Source organism: Agelaius tricolor, unplaced genomic scaffold (genome assembly GCF_023055355.1).
Source record: "Agelaius tricolor isolate 1412-34295 unplaced genomic scaffold, bAgeTri1.0.p SCAF_158, whole genome shotgun sequence".
Classification (NCBI taxonomy): Eukaryota; Metazoa; Chordata; class Aves; order Passeriformes; family Icteridae; genus Agelaius; species Agelaius tricolor.
The window spans coordinates 5420-16585 of NW_027269418.1; the positions used below are offsets into that span (position 1 = coordinate 5420).

General features: G+C 48.5%; 1 pseudogene; it reads left to right on the plus strand.

The window, feature by feature from the left end:
- Positions 1 to 9762: 9762 nt before the first annotated feature.
- On the plus strand, positions 9763 to 11166 carry LOC139586970 (olfactory receptor 14J1-like; annotated as a pseudogene).

Consider the following 11166-nt stretch of genomic DNA (forward strand, 5'->3'; position numbering starts at 1 on the left):
GGAAAGGCCTGCGAATGCCTCAATTGCAGGAACAGCTTCATGCACCACTCCAGCTTCATCCCCCATGGGAGAAGCCACATTGGGAAGAGCCCTGGTGATCCATGTTCCCTGTGATCCATGCTGGGAAGACACCTGCCCCTTTTCCTGCCCCTGCCAATGACATGATGTAGGATGGAAGAACATGAGGGTCTGGCCATGGCCCTGTCATTACATTCTCTCCCACCTCAGCTCATTGCTAGGGGCAGGAAAGGGACTCTCTCTCTCTCCCTGAGGAGAAGTGTGTCCTTTCCAGACAGGGGAAATCGTGGCCAGGCAGACCCAGTGAGTTGTGTTTTTATTTTCCCTGTAAACAGTTTTATTTATCCCTTCTGTTATCAATATAGTTTCTGCTCCTGTTTGTTCCTTATCTCATTGCTGTTACCATTTAAATTGTTCTTATCCCAGCCCGGGATCTTTGCCTTTTCTGCTTTCCATGGGAGGCGGGAGGGCAGCGAGGGCAGCGCGGTTTTAGCGGGAGCAGGAAATTGGGGAATCCCATTCCTGAAGCCCGGCCCGTGGAAACCGAGCATCCCAGCTGGTGCCAGCCCTGGTGGCCATGGCAGCAGCCTTGGGAGCGGGTCCCTGGCTGGGGCTGTGGGAACCTCTTCCCTCTGGTGCCCAGGGACAGGAGTGGAGGGAGCGGCTGCAGCTGAATTGAGGCAGGCTCAGGTTGGATGTCAGGAAAAGGTTTTTGCCCAGAGGCTGCTGGGGCCCTGGCCAGGCTCCCCAGGGAAGGGTCCCAGCTCCAGGGCTCTCTGAGCTGCAGCAGCGTTTGGCCAGCGCTGCCAGGCCCAGGCTGGCATTGTTGGGGTGTCCTGTGCAGGGCCAGCAGTTGGACTGGAGGATCCTGATGGGTCCCTCCCAGCTCAGCCAATTCTGTGCTTCTGGGATCCCATGAGGCTGGGGATGGGGGCTGCCAATGGTTGCCATGGCAACGGGCTCTGGCTGCAGGCCAGAGCTGGTGTCCATGGCAACCACCCCTAGCATGGGGTCTCCATGGAGCTGCCAAGGGAATGAGCATAGCAACGGGGGCTGGTGGTGGTTTCCATGGAAACTGATCACAGCAACAGGGGGCTGGTGATGGTTGCCATGGAAACTGGCCATAGCAACAGGGAGCTGGAGATGGTGAATTAAGAGTTTAAAGAAACTGCAAGTGTTAAAATCTAGAGGAAGTTTAATATAGTCAAGGGAGACAGTATTGTGAGAGAAGTAGAAATAATAAGGGATAGTTAATTATTAGCAGATAAAGTAGTTATGTCCAAGGCAATATATCTGCCTGTCAGAAATCACCTGCCTGTCTTTACTACATTTAAAGAAGCAGGGTGGGATGTGGATTGAATTGTGGAAGAGGACTGTGGCCTGCACCTGGGCCCTGAAACTTGAGCTGTAGCCATGGGGTTAGAAAGCCTGCCAACAAGTCATAAGTAAAGAGGTCAAATTGAGGAAGACATCTTTGCCTTCATCAGAAGGAGACCACTCCCATTTTAAAAACTCCTGACCCATTTGAAGGGAAAGACTGCACAAGCGTGAAGGAACTTTGGACTCAATTATAATACTTTTTAATATGAAGTGGGGATAGGCAGGGTTAGGTAATGAATATGTATTAGGCACTTTGGACATTATATGAATATATAGGACTTTTTCAGATAAATAGAGAGCCAGAGCCTGTAATTCTTTGCACTTCTAATTTTGTAATTCTAATGCCTTTGGGAGATTACTCTGCTTGTGTCTGGCGCTGTCAATAAGCACACCACTTTCTAACTTTAACTGCTTGGGGAGTTCTATTCCACACCTCATTTGATGACCGTGGCAGGACACTTCTCTGCCCCGGCGAGAGCAGCCAGGCTGAGCGCGTCTCTGGGCACCCCCAGGACATTCCTTTCCTGGAGGGACCTACACTCTCGGCTGTTCATTGCAGGGACAGACAAGAACTGCTGGGACTGCGGATAATGGGCACGTTTAAATCTGTGTAAAGTAACCCACAAGCCGTACGTAGGGGAAGGGCTGTTGGTAAGCCACACAGAGACATCCTGCACACAACGTGAGCCTGTACAGTTTCCCTTTGGGTTTGTTGCCGGCAGAAGGATTTTCTGTGTTGATAAGGACCCACTAGCAATTCTGGGTGAATTGAGCAAATTCTGGCTTATTGCTGCTATTTGATTGTGTGTTGTTATTTTGATTGTGTTTTGATTTGGATGTGTTTGTGTGAGCTGATTGGTGAGGTGAATGTGGGTGCATGCTAAGGTGCTGTATGCTGTGTGTTGAGAGGAGGTGAACACTTTATCCCTTGAAAAAGAGATACCCCATCCCAGTGATTCTGTGTGTGGACTTTTTAGTTGCAGGGGATGGTGTTCCCTTTAGCACCTGGTGGTTGGGTTTAACTGGTCCCTGCCAATGTTTTGGGTTTGGGTTTCACCAATGCCCTGCCTCTGGAACTTGAGAGGCAAGGGTCGGATGCTGTAACACGGTGTCTTTGTGGTCCCTTTTTGCGGGGTTTGTGAAGCCGTAATGCCTTTATTTTCTTGGGTTTATTTGGTGTGGTTTGGGGTTTTGATGGTTAGTGTGTATTTTTAGTACAATACTGCCACACTGCCATCTTGTGTCAAAAGTTATAATGGCAAAAACCTGGTAATTTTTGCTTTGTGCAGCTGTGATTGTTGGCTATAGCTGTGTGTTGTTGGATGTCTTGTAGTGGCAGTTGAAGCTTGAGCCCGGGTTGAAATGGTTCAGCCGCTTAGGCCACCCCTTTTAGGATGGCTTCAGCTTGAACCGGTGTTTGTGGGTTGTTAGAGCTGTAACAGGGACAGCTTGTTGTATGAGAATAGTGGGGTGAGTTGACTCCCGGGATTTGAGCTATGGAAAGGGTTGCCAAGAACTATCAGAGTGATCTGATAGGCACTGCTAAATGATTAAAATATATGATGAAACAACACAACACAGATTGGACTGACATTCAATTCCTGTTGGATGCTTTAACTGAGATGGAAAAGCAGTTAACTTTGAAAATTAACAGGAACTTCGTGGAAGACACTTGTAGACCAGCTGAACTTGATGCTAAGGAATTTTTCCCCCTTTGAGATCCATGATGGGATCGAACTAAACCAGAAGATTTGGCCAAACTGGAGGATTATCAGGAGATTATAATAAAGGGAATGGAAAGGTCAATCCCTAAAACCATAAACTGGGCTGCCCTATATGCAGTGAGACAAGGCCCTTCTGAAAGTCCTGAATTTTTAGACCACTTGTCGGAGGCAATGCATCATCATGCATCTTTAGATCCTGATTCCCAGGATGGGATACAACAGTTAGTAAATTTGGCTTTGGGAAACAGGAGACATTAGGTGTAAGGTGTAGAAGATTTGGGGGCCTATGGGGTGAAATTTAGAAGCCTTATTAGAAGAGGCATGGAGGGGTTTTAGCAGTTGAGAGGAAGGATACAAACAAGGGATGAGAAAATTAGTAGCAGTAGAAAGAGAAGAGGAAGAAGGGAGATGGCATATTCAAATGACTTCCACAGGAGGTCATCAGCAGTGGAATTATAGGGCATGGATGGATGGCTGGTCCAAAAGGGAATGAAGCTCATGTTTTGCAAGTCAAGGCATTTTCAGAGATGGCACCACAGAAATGGACTGTGGGATCTTGGCTCTGAAATGGTCATTAGTATTGTTGATGCATTCAGTCTTTAAGCTGTTACAGTGCAACAAGGTCACTGAACTATTATCTTTGTTATATTCATGTAACAGTGTCTAAAGTTGGACCCTTGGCTGAAATATCAATCCTGACATAAGTTTAGACAAAAAGTCCCCATATTCAGTGGGACAGAAGAGGAAGAACTCCTTAAAATAGGAGCCAAGATAGATAACAAAGGGAAGTGGAGATTAGCAGATGGGAGGCAAATGTTGAATAAACCCCATGCCAAGAAAATGCTAGAAGGCATACATGGAACAACACATTGTGGTACACAAGCGCTAAGTGATCCTTTCTGAAGGATTTGGGATGCAAAGGAATTTTCAGAATAGCTAAGAAGTAACTGAACAGTGTGTGATATGTCAACAAGTGAATAAGAAAATCATGAGGAAAACACCCAGGGGAGGGCGAGAACTGGCCTTAAGGCCCTTCCAAAACATCCAAGGAGACTTTACTGAGCTTCCCCAGGTACAATGGTGGAAGTTTTTGCCAGTGATAGTAGATCACGTAGCTCATTGGGTAGAGGTGGTACCCACTGTGAAAGCCAATGCCAGTGCTGTGAGTAAAACATTTGTAGAATCAATCATTCCCCAATATGGGATGGCAAACAAGATTGATTCAGACCGGGGAACTCATTTCACATCAAAGATATTGCAGACAGTTGTTCAGGCCCTGGGAGTAAAATGGGAATTACACACTCCATGGCATCCACAGAGTTCCAGTCAGGTTGAGAGAATGAATCAAACTCTTAAAAGAGCTCTAGTGAAGGTAATGATTGAAACCCAAATGTCATGGATAAAATGTCTCCCTTTGGCCTTATTAAGAATTAGAACCCAACCCCAGTCAGATCTGGGGCTGTCACCCTATGAAATGATGTTTGGGTTTCCCTTCCTGACCTCACCCCAGAAGGCTGCCACCTATGAGGAAGGGGAAGCCAATGCCAAGAAATAAGTGATGTCTATAGCACAAACCTTAGCAGGGCTAAGAGATAAAGGGGCAATTCCTCAAACTACCACCCTGGATTTCAGAATCCATAATATTAATCCCAGGGATTGGGTGATGATTAAGCCATGGAGAGATCAGCCTCTAACTCCTCAGTGGGAAGGTCCCTTTCAGGTACTGCTCACCACTGAATCAGCCGTGCGAGCTGCAGAGCGGGGATGGACTCATGGCAACAGAGTCAAAGGCCCAGGAGAAGAACCCAAAGAGTGGACTGTAACATCCAGGCTGGGTGAAACAAGGTTGACTCTAAAACAGACTGAGAGACAACCAGAAAAACAGCAAGATGCCCAAAAAGCAGAGTCAAGCTTCCACCAACCAGCTTGAGAACTGTCTTCCTGTTTTCATGGGTGAGAATTACCAGCATCTGTTGAGGAGAAGTACACAAGGGACTGTAAAAGGTAATGGGACAGCTTCTTCAAGAAAATAAGACAAAGGAAGGAAGGCAAGACCAGGTTGGCCCCTTTGTTTGCTACCAAGAAGGCTCCATAGCCCTGCTGTGGGTAGCAACCCCATAGGCATGGTAAGGTAGGGACAAAAGGCCATTCCAGACCTCTGTAATTCCTCAGTTGTCTTTTAATTCAACAGGGACTGGAGGGCAGGACTGAGTTGGCCTCTGTACTCACCCCTAAGATGCACCAACTATGGGTAGCAGCCACACAGGCACGGTAGATGGGAGTCAAAGCCATACTGGACCTCTGGGATGCCCTTTTGTCCATTCCAAATGAGTGTGTCTAAGGAAAACCTGAGATTTTTTCTCCTGTTCCCACTGTCCTTGCCCACATAAACAGATGCTGGTATGACTCATTCCAGAGAGAGAAAAAATTTTTTACTTAACTGTTTGAGCAAAATGACTTATAGAAAAAGAAAAAGGGGGTTTGTTATAGATGAGTAATCCTATGGTTGAGTCTCACAATTAAGGGGTGAATATTAAATATATGTTATGAGAAGTTTTGTAGGTGTATAGTTATCCTTCCCCTCCCCCTTGCATTGCTATCACAGGATGGCCTCAGTAGTTGGGGCATTTGGGAGGGTTGGCTTGTTCCTATGGCAGCACCTGACTGTGGTGATGTTCACAGGGGTTCTTGGATGAGGGAAGAGATGAGAATGTTGACTCCATGTTTCAGAAGGTTTATATATTATTTTATGATATATATTACATTAAAACCATACTAAAAGAATAGAAGAAAAGGTTTCATCAGAAGGCTAGCTAAGCTAAGAATAGAATGGAATGATAACAAAAGCTTCTCTCTCTTACAGAGAGTCCAAGCCAGCTGACCGTGATTGGCCATTAATTAGAAACAACTCTCTGAGACCAATCACAGATCCACCTGTTGCATTCCACAGCAGCAGATAACCATTGGTTACATTTTGTTCTGAGGCCTCTCAGCTTCTCAGGAGGAAACATCCTAAAGAAAGGATTTTTCATGAAAAGATGTCTGCGACACCTGACCTCCAATCAAGGTGTGAGACAGTGATCTCCACCACTGGACAGTGAAGAAGGAGTCGATTGACAAGACTTTGGGAGGGGCCAGAGGTATAAAAGACAGAGCATCCATTTTGTAAATGAGCACATCCTGACTGAATCCTTTGCTTCTCGCACTGTGTTATTTTCTTTATTCAGTCTTGTGTTGTGTTTTGATAGATCTTGATATTTTAAATTTTTGAAAGTGAAAATGGTTTCTCACATGAGGTTGGGGAATGTGGGGCAAGGTTGTCCACACTGGGTCAACTCTCAAGGTAAAACTTCTCTGACATGGTGAGACCTCCTTAGGAGCAGCCCTACATCAATATAAATCACAGAAAGCTGCAATCAGCTCTTCTCTGAAGAGAACAGTAATAAAATACACTCTTTAAAATAGGATTACTTATCTCTTAGAAGCTCATTGAAATATTTCTTCAATACTGTAAAAGGAAATCTGCCTAATAAACGCTCCAGAGCCGAGGGAAATCAAGGCAGAGCCATGGTGTGTCAGGACTTGCTTGACCCTAATGAGCCTCATGGTTCATTTGGAGCTGAGCCCTGGAACCTCAGGGCCTGAGATTGCAGAAACTTTTCCAGGAGTCAAAGTCAGAGGAAAAACTCAGAGTATCTCAAAGCATGAATGGGCCCCACTGAGGTCCATCCCCAACACAGGCTCCTCATGGACTCCTGGGAGGGGAGAACTGGAGGCCAGAATTGGAAAAAACACCTCTCAGAGATTCAGACTGGAAAGGAACATCCAAAATACCTTAAAAACCTTGAGTATCTGAAAGTATTAATGAGCCCCACTGAGTGTCAGTACAAAGCCCTCAAGGGACTCATTAAAGCAGATAATTGAGACCATGATTGCACAAACCTCTCACAGAGTCTGTATCAAAAGGGCAACACCAAATACCTTCAAATAACTGAAGTACCTTGAAGCATTAATGAGCCCATGAGTGTCATTACTGATAAAGGCTCTCAAGGGACTAATTACAGTAGATAATTGGGGGCTGCAACTGCACAATCCTTCTCACAGAGTCTGTATCAACAGGCAAACACCAAGTACCTTTAAATAACTGAAGTACCCTGAAGCATTAATGAGCCCCACTGAGTGTTGTTACTGACAAAGCCTCTCCAGGGACTAATTACAGCAGATAATTGGAGGCCATGATTGCACAAAGCTCTCAGAGACTCCAAGGCAAAAGCCAAAGCCAAAGTCCTTTGAAAAACCTGCAGTCCCTGCAGGGAGCATGAAGGAGCCCCCAGGGCCATTGCTGAGCAAGGCTCCCCAGGGACTCCTTGCAGCAGATCCTTGAGGCCACTGGGATGTGGGCTAGGGGGGGATGCTGAGGGCAGCACAAGGGGCTGACAGTGCCCAGCCTGGCTGGGGCTGTGCCAGGAGGCCCCAGGGCCTCAGGACAAGGTGTCTCCTCCCAGCCCTTGCTGGCACAGACCCTGCTGTGCCGCAGGCCACCAAGACTTGGCTTCTCTTTGTCCCCACCTGTCATCACTGCCTGCAGTTCTCTGCTCTGCCTGGGGCCTGGGGACACTTGCTCAGTCGTGTCCCTCTCTGGGACCCATTAAAAGTCCAAGAAACTTTGGAGTTGGATTCTGCCTTGGAGTTCTGCAGAGGTTTCTTCAGCTCCCTCTCAGGGACTGATGTTCAGGGCCTGAGCACAAAGGCCCAGAGGCTGATTAAAGTCCTTGTGCTGTGTCTGTGCTGCTGAGCTGGGCTGGGCTCCTGGCACAGAGGCAGCTCCTGCTCACCAAGAAGAGCTTCAAAAGCACATTTCTCTGGATGAGGAGCTCTTGTGCCAGCCCAGCAGGGCTGGGGCACTGCCTGCAGCCAGCCCGGGCACAGCCCAGAGGCACAGAGAGCTTCAATCAGTCAGGGCTGGGAAGGGGCTGAGAAGTGCCTGGGGCACAATCACTGCCAGCCCTTGGCACAGGAACCTCTGGCTGCAGGACAATGCAGCTGCAGCTCCTGGAGCCATCTCCTGCAGCTGGAACATCCCAATGCCTGCAGAGCCTGTGAGTGCAACTCTGGGTATTTCTGGTGCAGGGGATGTGAAATGCTCATGGAGCTCTGACATGCTGAGGGGTTCTGATCAGTCATAGAATATTTCCAAGACTAGGATTTTGATAAAATGTAAGAAATTTCTTAAAACTTTGTATTCAGTTTCCTGCTACTGAAGAATGGTAGGGAGGTGGTGATAAATATTAAAGGATGATTATAAATTTTGACAATTGCCTGTAATATCTGACCTGGTAAATTTTGCTTATGAATTATTAATTATGAAATTTTAAAAGTTCCCAAGACACCCAAACTGTTACTTTTAGTGATCAATAGGCTCACAGGAGATCCCTAATGTGCTTTCAGCCACTCTGCCCATGGACAGCAGCAGCATCACCTTTGCTGGAGCCATCAGGCTCAGTCTGAGCTGTCCTTTCTCCAAGCTGCAAACAGAACCTGCCCCCAGCCAGTGCCCTGCAAACAGGCAGGGTTCTGTAGGGCCAAGGAGAGTGCACAGAGATTTGAGGTCTGTGAGTGCTGGCAGGGAGAGATCAGGCACAGGGAAACACCTGCAGGAGGGAAATCTGCAGGAAGCAGAGAGAAGATCAGGCAATGAGAGAAAACAAAGCCCAGCAATGCTGTGGCAGGGAGAGTTTAGAGATGCCCACAGGAGCCCCTGCAGTGCAGCCCCTCCCTCTGAAGAAGCCCCCTCCCTCCTGTGCCCCAGCCAAGCCTCTGCCCTCAGGGCCGGGGCTCCAAGGCGTGCAGCCCCTCCTGTGCAGGCAGAGCTGCAGCAGAGCCGTGGGGCAGCTCTGCAGCCCCGGGCCCAGTTCCCTCTGCAGAGCACAGGGCTGGGAGCAGCTGCCCGGCCCTGGGGGCTCTGGCAGGGGCACAGCTGGCTCAGGGTGACGCTGTCCCCAGGGCCCGGCTCTGGGCAATGCTGTCAGTGCAGCCAGGGAAGGAGCTGCATCTCCCACAATCCAATGCCATCAGAAGGACACTTGGAAGTCTCCCTGAGATTTCAGTCCAGGCTGGGAGCTTCAATCCAGGGTGCAAACCTGTCCTAGAGCATCTCTGAGTTATGAGACTGATGGGGAAAGGCAGAGGTGTTGTGACACTGAAAATGCTGCTGGGTTGGTGAAATGAGCAACGTGAGTCCTTGGCCACAAATGTGGAGCTGGGCTGTGGTGGATCCATCTGCTCTCAGCAGCACCTGGGGAATTTTAAAGGGAAACATGGTGGGGGTGATCACCCTCCAACTTAGAAAGTTTAAACCCAGAGAAATTCTGAACAGGTCAGAATGACAGATTATCTTCCCTCACTCTCTGCTCATCACTTTGCCACTCAGAACGTGCTCTGTTTTCCCTGAGGGCAGTGGAAATCCTGAGGGTTTCTGATAACCAAGAACACCAGCAGAGGTATGGGGGAGGTTATAAAGAAAACACCAGAACTCTTGAACACAGAAGTGTGTCTATGTGTGTTCCAGGGCAGGGTGTATGGGAAAAGGCTTTGATTTTGGTTACAGGAATCTCCTCTAACTCTTCACTGTCCTTTCTCCATGAAAGGTGCCAATGTGCAGCCCCAGCAAATGTCCAACAGCAGCTCCATCAGGCACTTCCTCCTGCTGGCATTGCCAGACACGCGGCAGCTGCAGCTCCTGCACTTCTGCCTCTTGCTGGGCATCTCCCTGGCTGCCCTCCTGGGCAACGGCCTCATCATCAGCGCCGTAGCCTGCGGCCACCACCTGCACACGCCCATGTTCTTCTTCCTGCTCAACCTGGCCCTCGCTGACCTGGGCTCCATCTGCACCACTGTCCCCAAAGCCATGCACAATTCCCTCTGGGACACCAGCAACATCTCCTACACTGGATGTGCTGCACAGCTCTTTTTCTTTGCTTTTTTTGTTTCAGCAGAGTTTTCCCTCCTGACCGTGATGTGCTATGACCGCTACGTGTCCATCTGCAAACCCCTGCACTACGGGACCCTCCTGGGCAGCAGAGCTTGTGCCCACATGGCAGCAGCTGCCTGGGCCAGTGCCTTTCTCTATTCACTGCTGCACACGGCCAATACATTTTCCCTGCCCCTGTGCCATGGCAATGCCCTGGGCCAGTTCTTCTGTGAAATCCCACAGATCCTCAAGCTCTCCTGATCAGACACATACCTGAGGGAATTTGGGCTTCTTGCTTTTAGTGCTTTTCTTTTTTTGGGTTGTTTTGTGTTCATTGTTTTCTCCTATGTGCAGATCTTCAGGGCTGTGCTGAGGATCTCCTCTGAGCAGGGACAGCACAAAGCCTTTTCCACCTGCCTCCCTCACCTGGCTGTGCTATCCCTGTTCATCAGCACTGCCACATTTGCTCACCTGAAGCCCCCCTCCATGTCCTCCCCATCCCTGGATCTGGCCCTGTCAGTTCTGTACTCGGTGGTGTCTCCAGCCCTGAACCCCCTCATCTACAGCCTGAGGAACCAGGAGCTCAAGGATACCCTGAGAAAAATGATGACTGTATCTTTTCAGAAACAATAAACTCTCTCTTTTCTGCTTCAGAACCTTCAGAATGTAATTCTTTACAATCTCTCGGCCATTTTTTCCTATTTGTCCATTTTTTCATTGGGACTTTTTCTTATTATTTTTCCGTGTTATAATGTTTTTTATAAAATGCTGTAATACTCCACTGAGCATTTCTACATCTACTTTTTTTTTGAAACACCAAGACTTTAAGGAGGCTTGATCCCTGTGAATTTGAATAAAATCCACTGTCTGCCCTGCCTTGTGTGTCCAAGGCATTTCCTCAGCCCTTCTCTGGCTCTGCAGGGGCAGTGCCTGTGAGCAGAGGCTGAGGGAAGGGGCTCCCAGCACAGCAGCACGGCCAGGGACAATGGCCCTGCCTCTTTGCACATCTGCTCCCCCCAGCTCCACACTCCCCTCCCCAGCCCTGCTGTGGGTGCAAGGCCAGAGTGCTCTGGC